At 48.1% G+C, this 13,443-nt stretch overlaps 1 protein-coding gene across 2 annotated transcripts in view; it reads right to left on the reverse strand.

Annotated features, from left to right (window-relative positions):
* Nucleotides 1–13,443, reverse strand: part of THOC1 (THO complex subunit 1) — a 334,223-nt gene that overhangs the window by 113,115 nt on the left and 207,665 nt on the right. The window lies entirely within an intron of this gene.

Raw genomic sequence — 13,443 nt, forward strand, 5'->3', positions numbered from 1 at the left:
GTGTGGGTACCTGGATGCGAAGCTTTGGCATTTTGCGTTCTGATGAGTGGCAAAGAGATCTATCTCTGGTTGTCCCCATTTTGGAAGAATGGCTGCAGTATTTGGTCGTGCAGTTCCCATTCGTGTATTTGTTCTGACTGCCTGCTTAAGATGTCTGCTATCTGATTTTGAACTCCTGGTAGGTGTTCGGCTAATAGCTAGATGTTTTGAGGAATGGCCCATCTCCAAATTTCCTGCGCTAGTCTGGATAGTTGGAGAGAGTGCGTCCCCCCTTGTTTTTGAATATAATACATTGCTGTCATGTTGTCTGTTCTGATCAGGACTGCTTTGTTGAGAATGTGCATTTGAAAGGCTTTTAATGCTAGAAACACTGCTAGTAATTCTAGATGATTGATGTGCAGTCTTTTTTCCTGCACACTCCATCTTCCCTGTACTGTATATTTCTCCATATGCGCTCCCCATCCGGTGAGCGATGCATCCGCTGTTAGTATCACTTGTGGAATTGGTTCTAGGAACGACCGCCCTTTGGAAAGGTTTGTTGTGTTCCACCACTTCAGAGAGCGGTGTGTGCGGTCGTCTACCAACACCAGATCTGTAATCTGTCCTTGAGCCTGATTCTACTGTGTTGCTAAGCATTCTTGCAGCGGACGCATTTGTAGTCTGGCATATGGTATTAGCAGTATGCAGGATGACATCATCCCATATAGCTGCATGAACACTCGCGCGGTTAGTGAGTGTTGTGGTTGAAATCTTTGAATCAATGTAAGCATTGTTTGATTCCTGACTGGATTGGGGTATACTTTGGCTTTCTCTGTGTCTATAGTAGCCCCTAGATATTGTTGAACCTTGTTTGGTTGCAGGTGGGATTTTGTGTAGTTCACCGTAAACCCTAGAGGGTGCAGCAACTGAATTGTCTTTTGTGTGTTTTGAAGACATTCTTCTTGTGACTTGGCCTTTATTAGCCGGTCGTCCAAGTAAGGGAAGACATGTATTTGTTGTCTTCTTAGGTGAGCTGCAACCACTGCTAGGCATTTTGTGAACACTCTTGGCGCTGTGGTGACCCCAAATGGAAGGACTTTGAATTGATAATGTTGTCCTTCTACAACAAACCTGAGGTATTTCCTGTGGGCTTTGTGAATTGGGATACGAATGCAAGCGTCTTTTAGATCCAGTGTAGAAAGAAAGTCCCCTTTCTTCAGTAAAGGAAGTACTTGTTGGAGCGTGACCATGTGGAAATGTTCCGAATTTATGTATGCATTGAGAGGTCTGAGGTCTAGTATTGGCCTTAGAGACCCGTCTTTTTTGGGAATTAGGAAGTATAGAGAGTATACTCCTGTTCCTTGTTGGTGTTGTGGAACCTTATCTATGGCATGCTTTTCTAGTAGTGATAGTACTTCCTGTTTTAACAGTGTTAGGTGATCTTGACTCATTGGACGCTGTTTGGGGGGGGGGTGTTTGGTGGGGTAGCTGTGAGTTCCAGGCAATAACCATGTAGGATAATTTGTCTCACCCACCTGTCTGATGTGATGTTTTCCCAGACAGGTAGGAACTGTGATAGGCGTCCCCCGACCGGTGTTATATGGTCTGGGGGGAGCTGTATGAAGTCACTGTTTTGGGGTTGGAGAGTTGCGGTTGTTGTTGTTTCCGCAACCTCTACCCTTGTTGTTGTTACCTCTGTAACTGCCTCTAGAATTACCTCTGGGTGATGTTGGTGTAAAAGAGGTTGATTGCTGGCTTGTACCTGTATTCTTGGATCCGCCTCTATAGGTGGACCTACGAAAGGAACCTCTTTGAGTTGGCTGTTGCAATGCTCCCATTGATTTAGCCGTTTGTGTCTTTTTTCATCTTTTCTAAGGCCTCATCTGTCCCTGAGCCGAAAAGTGTTTTCTAATCAAAAGGCTGGTTCAATAAGGATGTTTGTACCTCTTGTTTGAACCCTGTGACTCTGAGCCATGCATGTCTTCTTAGCATGATGCTTGTGTTTATGGATCTTGCTGCAGTGTCTGCTGCGTCTAAGGCGCACTTAATGGAAGTATTAGTTATTATCTTCCCTTCTTGTATGAGCTGATCTGCCTTCTTTTGATGTTCTTTAGGGAGATGCGAAATGAGTTTTTCTAACTCATCATAATGAGCTCTGTCATAACGTGCAAGTAGCGCTTGCATATTAGCTATGCGCCAGCTGTTTGCCGCTTGGGATGCTACTCTTTTGCCAGAGGCATCTATTAACTTAGATTCCTTGTCAGGAGGAGGAGCTTCTCCTGTAGTTAATGAGTTTGCTCTCTTACGAGCGTTTGTGACCACTAGCGAGTCCAGAGGTATTTGTCCCTTGATAAATATTGGGTCCTTTGGGGCTGCCTTATATTTTTTATCAATTCTTGGGTTTAATACCCTAGCCCTCACCGGGTCTTTGAATATTTCTGATGTGTGATTGAGGAGACCCTTAAGCATTGGTAGTGTTCCTGATGTTCTTTGTGCAGCAGGTAGTGTTTCTAAAAGGAAGTCCTCTATTTGAGGTTCTGCATGTAATTCTACCTTGTGGTATTTTGCTGCCCTATTAATTAACTGTGCAAAACCTGTATTATCATCAGGTGGTGAAGGTTTTGAGGATACAGTTCAGGGTCGTTATCATTATCTGACACTACATTATAATCTTCCCATGGGTCTGCATCCTCTGGAACAGTGTCTTCATCATCCCTAGGATGTTCCCCCTCTCCTATGTCACTTTCTACATCTGTTAGAGGTGTAGATGGGCGTGGTGTAAAAGGAATAGCTGGCAGAGTGTGAGGAAGAGGAGAAGAGGGTGTGTCTCTAGGCTGTGGAGAAAGGGGAGGAGTTGTATTTGTCCCCATTGTTCTCTTTTTAGGAGGAGGAGTTTTGTCGTCCAACTGTTCATTCTTCCTCTTTTTAGGTAGTTTTGTCACTACCTTGCCAGTTTGTGGATCAATAAACAAAGTCTTTTGTTTGGGATCTGTTTGATGCTCCTGTGTCGGTACCGAAGTTTTTGGTTCCGAAAGGTGCTTTTGCTTCTGACTGTCAATTTGTGTTTTCGGCACCGAGAGTTTATTCGAATCCGATATTTTCGGTGTCGAGGAAGTCTTCGACGTCGAAGCATGTTTCGGTTTCGACATGGAATGTTTCGACTTCGAGCTTTCCTTTGTATGGAGCTTCGGTGTCGATGTCGAGGTGGGCCGTTTCTCGGATCCAACATGGTGGGAGGCCGAGTGTTTCGGTTTCGTTGCCGAGCCCGAAGGCGGGGCGCCAGAAACTTTTTTCGGTTGTCTGACCGGGCTTGAAGGCGGGGTCGACACCGATCGGGGGTCGGTTTTTTGGTAAAGGGACGTCGTCACTCACTGTTTGATGAACGTCGATTTCTTCGACGTCAGACTCGTCCCCTTCCGACCCCGACTCGTCCTCATCTTCTTCTTCCTCTTCGGGGTGCTGGGCCTCGAACAGCTTCGGGATTGGCTTTGACTGCATTCTCGACGCCTCGTGTCTTCGGGCTCGACTGTTTCTAATCGTCGACTTGGAGGAGAATGCCGCGCAGGCTTCACAGTCCCTGGATTCGTGTTCAGGGGATAAGCAGAGGTTGCACACCTCGTGTAGGTCCTTGTATGGGAACTTCGCACCCCACGTTGGACATTTTTTGAATGGAGTCCTTTCCATGGACTCCGGGCTGAACTACGTCGAGATGGGCCTCACGGTCTAGTCGACGTAGAAGTTGGAAATCTTGTTGTTGACGTCGACGCACGTCGAAATGGAAATGTACTCGCGCTCGATAACAATACCGTCGAATTGGAAAGGGAATACGCGCCGAAATGTAACTTCTTTGTCGAAGTCGATCCGGAGCGCTTCGATCCTCATCCGAACCCGATGGCAGAAAAAAACAATCTAAGGATGGAGCCGATGCCCATGCGCACTAGCACCCAAAGGAGGAGTCATTGGTCTCGTGACGACAAAAGACTTCTCCAAGAGAAAAACAAGTGCAATCATCCGAGCCCAACACCAGATGGCGATCTATTCATAAATGTACCATCTGCAGCCCATATGCCTCGAACACGAGAGCTGAATCCCGGATCCAGCCCAGAGTAAGAAAAACATTCGTAAAGAGATTTTATTGCATTCACTTAACACTTCCCATTGAGCTCAATGTTATTTTGTGTTTAACTTGTGTTGCATATTGCAACAACTGTATCTATTGCATTTAAAAGACTATTGCTATTTGAAAGTATTCAATTGAAACATTTCATGCGGAGAAAGTATTTATGATACCTATTGTGGCTCTAAAATAAAACAACTATATATTTTATACACAAAACCATTGGCCTACAGTTCAGTTCTTGAGTGTGTGAGACCATTTGCTGACTGAGTGTGTACAACAAATGCTTTATACTGTCCTCCGATACTGCCTTACTGCGCGACCAAGCTACCACTTTAGGGAGTAAGGTTATATCTAACTTTAGCCTCTGCCATACCTCTGGGGACTGTGGAATCTGTGCACACTGAACCTTACTTTGGTGCAGCATATACAGAGCCACTTTCTTACATCCCGGGAATAGGGGTCCGCCATGGTCCCTTGCCGGTGTGCCACGAGCACGTCCAGAGCCTTGCAGGCTCCTTGCAGAAGTCCCAGTCCCAGGAGAGGGACTGGTGGAAGAACCGAGGGCTGCACCGCGCTGCAGAGAGAGCGGAGACTTCGCCGGAGCAGAGAGCCCGGTGAGTGGAGCTCAGTGGTGGACTAGTTGTTGGGGGGTGCGTCAGGGCACATGGTTGGTGCCCCCCCCCCTGTGGTCTCTCTAAAGGCACCGTAGTGCCAGTGCTCATTTTTGTGTCCTCTGCTGTGCCGCCGTAGCGGGCAGCTGCAACGTGGAGCAAAGTTTTATTTACAGAGTCCCCAAGTGGGGCTCACCAGGCAGCTGTGACGTTGGCCACATGTGTTGCAGAAAGTCCCAGTGGGGGCTCCAGAGGGCACAGTGAGTGCCAGTACTACAGCTCTCTGCACAGCTGGCGAGCAATTAGTGGGCAGCTGCTACGTTTAGGCCACAGTTCTTTGGGGGCATGTTTGGAGAGAGAGGAGTGAGATGCAGTCCTCTGCCCCAGCGCAATTGCGCACGTGCAAGCTATGCTGCATTGGCAGCAGCCCTGACATTCTGGATGCAAGGCATTTGAGCTCTAGAGAAGACCAGTTGGCCAGGGGGGGGGTCAGTGATTTATGTGATGTAGGAAATGTGATGCTCTATTGTGATTCATACCTCTAAATGCGTTTGGGAATGAGAATATGTGTATAATGTGTTTATGCTGGTGAGGTTATTTCCTACTGCGAGTATACCCCTAATGTGAGTTTATGCTAATGAGGTTTGGGCCTAATGTGTTTATGCCTAATGTCATGTTATGATGTTTGGGGGAGTGCCTATCTGCTTAAGGTGTTTATGCTTATGAGGTTATTGCATAAGGTGTTTATGCTGGTGAGACCCATTGCGTAATGTGTTTATGCTGATGAGGTTTGGGCCTAATGTGGGTTTATGTTTAATGCTAATGTGATAATGCTTAGGTCATTATGGTACCAGTAACAAATAGTTTTCTTACCTGTCGGTGTAGTTTTGCAGCTTGAAGATCTTTCTGGATTCACTATGCTGTGCATTATTCCGCGGTCTTGTGGTTGGGTCCGGATTCGTAGTCTTTTCTTTTTCTTTTTTTTTTTCGTAGCCCAGGTGGGCGCCGGCGTCACACCTCCTTGGGTGCATTTCCGGTGACGTCGGCATGCTTCCTGTGGAAGCTCCCACTCTTGAGCGCCATCTCCGGGTTCTTTTTTTCCGTGTTTCTTTCGTTTCCGAAGTAATGGCAATGTTCTATTTAGGTGATATTTTACCGTTTTGTACTCTTAAAGTCCTTTCTCTTTTAACCACCTCTTCTCTCTCCAGCCTCATATTTCTGGCGGAGGTGGGTGGGTTCGCTAGTGAATCCAGAAAGATCTTCAAGCTGCAAAACTACACCGACAGGTAAGAAAACTATTCGTTTTGCAGCGTGAATCTTTGTGGATTCACTATGCTGTGCATAGATTTTGTAGCAGTTTCTCATCTCTGTGGCGGCTGGGTGGAAGATGAGCGTTGGTTATTGAATATGTGCTGAAGCACCTTTTGTCCGACTTGTGCTTCCTTGTTCATCTGTATATCCACACAGTAGTGCTTCGTGAACGTGTGCACCGAAGCCCATGTTGCCGCCAGGCATATGTCCTCTATGGGTGTGTTAGCCAGGAAGGCTATTGTAGCACCCTTTTTCCTAGTGGAGTGCGCACGTGTCCCCTCTGCTAGCTCTTGCCCTGCACGCTTGTGGCAGAGTTGAATTGTCTGTGCGATCCACCGTACAATAGTCTTTTTGGTTACAGCCTTTCCCATGAAACTGTTGGCGAATGACACGAAGAACTGTTTTGATTTCCTGTGTCCCTTCGTCCTCTCAATGTAGTGCATGACTGCCTTTCTGGCGTCCAGGGTGTGCAGAGCCCGCTCTGCGCTAGTAGTTGTTTTTTGGGAAAAACTCGGTATCTGTATAGACTGGTTCATGTGGAATTTGGATACCACCTTCGGCATGAAGTGTGGGTCAGTCCTCATCACAACCCTATCATTGTGTATTTGTATGTAGGGTTCTTGTAGCGTTAGCGCCTGAAGTTCGCTTACTCTTCGTAATGACGTTATTGCAACCAGGAAAGCTGTTTTCATAGTTAGCATCTTTAGGGAGGCCTTGTGAAGTGGTTCAAAGGGTTCCTTCATGAGTTCCGTTAGGACTATGTTTAAGTTCCATGCAGGTGGCGGCACCCGCTTGGGTGGTGCGATCCTTTTCGCTCCTTCTAGGTATCTTTTCACCACCTGTGATGTGAAGAAACTCCTGCACGTTTCTCCCCTTGTGTAGGCGACTATCGCTACCAAGTGAACTCTTAACGAGGATGAGCTAAGGTTCTTTTCCAGCAAGTGTGTCAGGTACTTTAGCACTGTGGAGTCCTTCTTCATTTTATTGTGAAGTCTTTCTTTCCTGCACCATATTGTGAATCTTTTCCATTTCGCAACGTAGCACTTCCGAGTGCTGGGCCTTCGTGCCTTCCGAAGGACCCTCAGGGTGCTTTCTGGTAATCTCAAATGTGCAAACTCTATGTCCTCAGGAGCCACGCTACTAGGCTCAGGCTCTCTGGCTCTGGGTGTAGCACCTCTCCGTTCTGCATGGAGAGTAGGTCTTTCCTCCTGCCGACTCTGTGGGGTGCACACTGTGTCATCTCCATGATCTGCGAGTACCATGTCTGTCTGGCCCACTGTGGCGCTACCAGTATCAGGGTCATGTTGCTCGCTCTGCACTTGCTCAGCACTCTGTGCATCAGTGGTATCGGGGGAAAGGCGTAAGCAAATGTCCCGGACCAATCTATCCATAGGGCATTCCCCAGTGACCCCTCCTCGGGCTGTCTGGATGCGAAGTTTTGGCATTTTGCATTCCGGCGTGTGGCAAACAGGTCCACTGATGGTGTTCCCCATCTGTCGAACAGCCACTTTGTCTCCTGAGCACTGAGCTCCCACTCGTGGGATGCCGATGTCGGTCTGCTGAGCCAATCTGCCTGTATGTTGTCCTTCCCTGGTAGGTGTATGGCTAGCAGGTCTATTTTGAGAGGGATGGCCCATCTCCATATCTCCTGCGCCAGCGTTGAGAGCGGGGCTGACTGTGTGCCCCCCTGCTTGTTGATGTAGAACATCGCGGTGGTGTTGTCGGTCTGTAGCAGCACCTTGTTTTTGTACAGTCTTGTTTGGAAAGCTTTCTGTGCAAGGAAGATTGTCTTCAATTCTAGGTAATTGATGTGCCTTGTCGCATCTGTTGGCGTCCACAGTCCCCTCACCTTGAGCTCCTCCATGTGAGCGCCCAATCCCTTCAGGGATGCGTCTGTGGTGATGGTCACTGTTGGCGTTGGGGGTGTTAGAGGCTTTCCCCTTGTTATGTTCTCCATGGTCCATCAGGGCATCTCCTTCTGCACTGCGTGCGTCACAACCACTAGATCCTCCCAACTGCCTGTAGCTTGTGACCATTGCTCCTGTGGCCATTCTTGAATGGGTCTCATGTGGAGACGTACATTGGGTACCAGGTGGATGCATGATGCCATCATCCCCATGATCTTGCTCGCAGTCCTCACTGTCCGAGCTTGTCCCTTCCGGTAGAGGCGAGTTTCCTTCACCAGCGCCCTCGCCCTCTTCTCGCTGGGGAACACCTTGCCCTGTAAGGTGTTGATCTGTGCTCCCAGGAAGATCTTCACTTGTTCCGGCTCCATTGATAATTTCTTCCAAAGGATGGAGAACCCCAGGCTTATGAGCGTGCTCGTCACTGTATGTGCGTTCTGCTTGCATTTCTGGTATGAATTTGCTTTCACCAGCCAGTCGTCCAGGTAAGGGTATACGTGTATTCCTTGCCTTCGTAGGTGCGCTGCGACTGCCGCGAGGCACTTTGTGAAGACCCTTGGTGCTGATTTTAGCCCGAAGGCTAGTGTCGTGAACTGGTAGTGGCTTTCTCCGATGGTGAACCGGAGCATATGCTTGTGCTTTCTGTTCATTGGGATGTGCAGGTAGGCGTCTTTGAGGTCTATTGTGACCATGAAGTCCCCGATCTGCAATTGCGGGAGCACCTCTTGCAGGGAGGTCATTTTGAATTTTTGCGTTCTTATGAATTTGTTCAGGAACCTTAGGTCCAGAATGGGTCTCATTGTCTCGTCTACCTTTGGCACCAGGAAGTACGTTGAGTATATTCCTCTGTTTCTTTCCTTGAAGGGTACCCGTTCTATGGCCTGCTTCCGCAGGAGTTCCTTTGCCTCTTCCAGAAGACACTCTAGCTGTTTGCTTGCTAGTTGTTTTCTCTTTGGTTTTCTGCTTATTGGCCTCCCCTCCAACTCTATGCAGTAACCGAATTGGATGATGTTGAGGATCCATTTGTCTGATGTGATTTTTCTCCATTCCTGGAGGTAAAATCTTAACCTTCCTCCCACTGGTGTTATGTGGTCGTAGATGTCTAGCTTGTCTTGATCCCTCTGTACGTGCTGCCCCCTGGGATCTTTTCTGTGGGTGGGCACACAGAGTTTTTTGAAGTCGCTTAGATGCGGGCTGCTGTCCCCCTCTTCTATTCTGGCCACGTCCATTTCCTCTCCCTCGAAAGGACTGGCCTCTTTGTTGGTATTGCCAGGACTGCTTCTGCTGACCCTGCTGGGCCTGCGAGTCTGTCTGGTGCGTTTGTTGGAAAGCCTGGTGTGATGTACTTGGCTGGTTTCCACCTCTCCCGCCAGGCCTCCCTTTTGTTGCCTCTGAACTGCAATGCTCCCATGGACCTTGCTGTTTCGTTATCCTTCTTCAGTTGGCTGAGCTTCTCATCAACTGTTGTTCCGAAAAGCGTGTCGCCGTTGAACGGTGTGTTCAGAATGCTGTGTTGCACCTCTGGCTTGAAACCTGAGATCCTTAGCCATACGTGTCTTCTTTCAGTGACACCCATCATCATGAGCCTGCTGGAGGTGTCTGCTCCATCCAGGGCTGTCTTAAGGCAAGAATTTGCTGCGTTCTTCCCTTCTTCAACCAGTTTTTCGGCCTTCTGCCTGGCATCCTGGGGCAGGTCCTTCACCAACTGCCCCAGCTCCTCCATGATCTGGTACATGTGTCTGTTTATCGTTGGAGTTAGCCATGCGCCAGTGGGTCGCGGCATTCCGTTCGATCCTTCTGCCCACCAGATCCATCCTTTTACTCTCCTTATCCGGTGGTGTTCCAGAGGTAGTGGGTACGTTAGCCCTCTTCCTTGCTGTGGCCGTGATAATGGAGTCTGCGGAGACCATCCCCTGATGTAGGGTGGGTCTTTTGAGGAATGTTTGTATTTTTTCTCTGTTCTGGGAGTTACTGCCTTGCATGTTGCGGGCTCCCTGAATGCTTCCTTCCCCTGGGCCAAGACGCTGTCGAGCATTGGCAGGTACTGGCTCTTTGTTTGTGTTGGGAGCAATGTCTCTAGAAGGAAGTCTGCTTTCCGCTTCTCTTCGTCGAGCTTGAGCTTGAATGCCGCTGCGGCAGACCTTATCACCGAGTTGTAGGCCCCGATGTCGTCCGGCGGCGAGGGCCTCGAGGGATACTTGTCGACCGCCTCCTCCGGGCTGTCGGTCTCGACATCCAGGTAATCCACCTCCTGTAAGTCAGAGGGGGCCGACTCTGCGTCCGTCCTGCTGTCCTCTTCCTCCCCATAGTTGTAACTATCGTAGGGATTCTCGTACTCTTCCTGGTCGTCGAGCACCTCGACGTCCAGGTCTTGTTCTTCGGTGACCTAGTCTTCCTCCTCGACCACCTCCACCACCGGTGGCTTGGTCTTGTGAGGGATCGTGAAAGCTTTCATCTTTGCGTCGAATTCTTTCTTCCGCTGCACGATGTTTTCCTTTTCGGCTTCGAGGCGCCTTCTCTTTTTCTCCATCTCGGCCGCGTGTTCCGCGTCGGATGGTTCGGCCGCTCTTTTCGTTGGTTGGCTCGGCGCCGTGCCTTTCGGTGCTGAAGTTTTCGACGTCGACGTCGAACCGGATTTTGGCTCTCTGGTCGGCGTCGGTAGTTTAGGGTCCTTGTCCCTCGGCGTCGATCGATCCTTTTCGGGGACGATTTTCGACGACTTCTGCTGTTCAACAGCTCTCGGCGCCGGGGACTCCTTCTCAGAGGATCCGCTGGACCTGTGAGTACTCGCGGACGCCTGGTGCTTCGGCGTCGGCGCTTTCGAGGCCTTGCCCTCGTTTTTTCGAGACTCAGAGTCTCTCGGGTTCTTGGGGGCCGGAGAGTCTCCTACCTTATCAGAAGTCTTCGTGTAATCGGTCTCTACGACCGTGTAGCTGTTGTCTTCGGCGGCAGCGTTGTCCTCTTCCTCGGAAGACATCCCCAGATCGTAGAGGGACGGAGTCGGGGCCTTCCCCTGCAGGGTGGCGTGCGCTACCCTCTGTCTCTCTCTCACACGAAGGGTCTTCGGGGTGAAGGCGGAGCAGGCGTTGCAGTCCTCGCTTTCGTGATTCACCGGTAGACAAAGGTTGCATACCGGGTGCTGGTCCTTCTGCGCGTACTTGTGGTGGCAGTTACGGCAGAACTTGAACGTCGTGTTGTCCATCATCGAGCGCTCAGGGCCTCCCTGGTCGCGTGTTCGTCGAGGATCTCCATGAATTCGCCTTTTCCTGTGCTGACTCCTCGTCGATGAAGTCCCCTGGAGTCTTCAGATGACTTTCCTTTGTGATTTCTGTATTTTCCTTTCTCCTTTCTCCAAAAATGTCTGGAGCCCAAACGGGAACGATCCAGACCCGACCGCGGAAAAAAAGAATCTGAAGATGGCGCCCAAGAGTGGGAGCTTCCGCAGGAAGCATGCCGACGTCACCGGAAATGCACCCAAGGAGGTGTGATGCCGACGCCCACCTGGGCTACGAAAAAAAAAAACCAACAAAAAAAACAAAGAAAAGACTACGAATCCGGACCCAACCACAAGACCGCGGAATAATGCACAGCATGGTGAATCCAGAAAGATTCACGCTGCAAAATTACTGGTTGTGGTTTACATTTTTCTGATGGTTCTGACCGTGGCCCGCTTGGCCTGGTCCTGGTCCTGGTCCTGAATATTGCATGTGAATATACAGCCCTACATGCCACAAACATAGACCTACTGGATAAGTAACATTTTCCGTTTGATGGCATGTGTAGCAGTAGACACACATGTTTAGCATTGAATGTAAAGCAGTTTTCCTCCCAAAGCTCTGGCTAACCTGTGTGGGTTGCAATTGCTTGAAATAATGTTCTTAGGACCGCTTGAGCCACATTGGCCTGTTGAGGGCTATAACATCTACACAGTAATGTTTTGTAAATGTATGCAGTGTATTCCACGTAGCTGTCTTATATTATATGTCACTTAAGGGTAAAGTGCCTAAAAAGACCATAGTGGCGCCCTTTTTTCAAGTAGAATGAGCTTTTTGGAGGGATAAGGTAAAGTTATTTTTGCCTTGGCGTTACAAGTTTGGTTGCATTTTACAATCCAATGTGAAATGGTTCCTTCAGATATAGCCCACCCTTTATGTGGTTTTGAGAATGCAACAAAGAGTTGTTGCGTTTTCCTGAATGATTGAGTTCTGTCAATATAGTATGAGAGCTCTTTTTACATCAAGTGTGTGTAAATCTTTTTTCTAGTTGGAGGGAAAGACTATTATTTATGTATAATATTGAATCAGCTAGGTATAGACTTAAGGGGGTCAAAAGAAGAGCTCTGGGTGCAAAAATATGGGCGTTTATAACTGACTGGATTTAGACATTGTTAGATGCTGTCTATGTTAGCAGTGATATGCTCTTTTCTTTTTTCTGAATATGTGATTGTCCATTGCTGTATGTCCTTGCATAAAATTTTCAACAAAAAAAGAAAAAAAAGTGTGTGTAAAGCAGTTTCTGCTACTAAATCAGCCCTTGGAAGGATACGACAATTCAATAGATTGATTTAAGTGAAACTGTGAGACAACTTTTGGCAGAAAATTAGGATTGATAAGCAGTACCACTTTGTCTCTATCAAGCTGAAGGAAAATGCTACTTACCAGTATGCATCTGTTCTTGGCATGTAGAGCTGCAGATTCTCACACTTAGCATTAGATTGCCATCTGGTGTTGGGCTCAGATACTTGCACGTTGTTGTTGTCTTGGAAAAAGTCTTCGTAGTCACAAGATAGGTGACTCCTCCCTTGGGCGATAGTGCGCATGGGCATCGACTCCATCCTTAGATTGTTTGCCATGATGGGAAATGATGACAACGACACCGACCGGGAGTGCAGCAAGTCACATCTGAACCAGATGGCGGTAAAAAATCCAATGATGGAGCCGAAGCCCATGCACACTTGTCGACCGAAGGAGTCACCAACCTAGTGACTACAAGACTTATTCGAAGACAAAAACAATATGCAAACATCCGAGCCCAACACCAGATGGTGATCTATGCAAAAGTGTACAATCTGCAGCTCATATGCCTCGAACTTCTATTTACAGGTGAAAAAGTCCTGAGGAACTGTGCCTAACTTAAAACCTAACTTAAAACCTAGGCTATCTACTGCAGCAGATATTTAGTGTTCCAAGATTGATGAGCAATGAGGACATTAATTGAAAAAGCTAAATTTAGGAAGTGAGAAAAGAACGCATTTTACCTTGCTGATTTGGGATATTCTTCAAAAAACCCTTTTAGGCAGTAACCCCTTTTAGGCAGTAACTAAGTTCTCGATGTAGTATACCTCTTATATCCTGCCTTCCACAAGATGAAGGGATCTCAAAAAGGTCAACAGAAGAACAGTTTTGTCAGAAATCAAAGTAAAGGAAAAAAAACTATACACACTGGGTAAGCTCTCTAGAAGAGGAAACTGGATAATCCCTTCAGGGGCCGCATTACATATTGACTTTGTTTGCGCCCC

Source organism: Lissotriton helveticus, chromosome 4_1 (assembly GCF_964261635.1).
Source record: "Lissotriton helveticus chromosome 4_1, aLisHel1.1, whole genome shotgun sequence".
Lineage (NCBI taxonomy): Eukaryota > Metazoa > Chordata > Amphibia > Caudata > Salamandridae > Lissotriton > Lissotriton helveticus.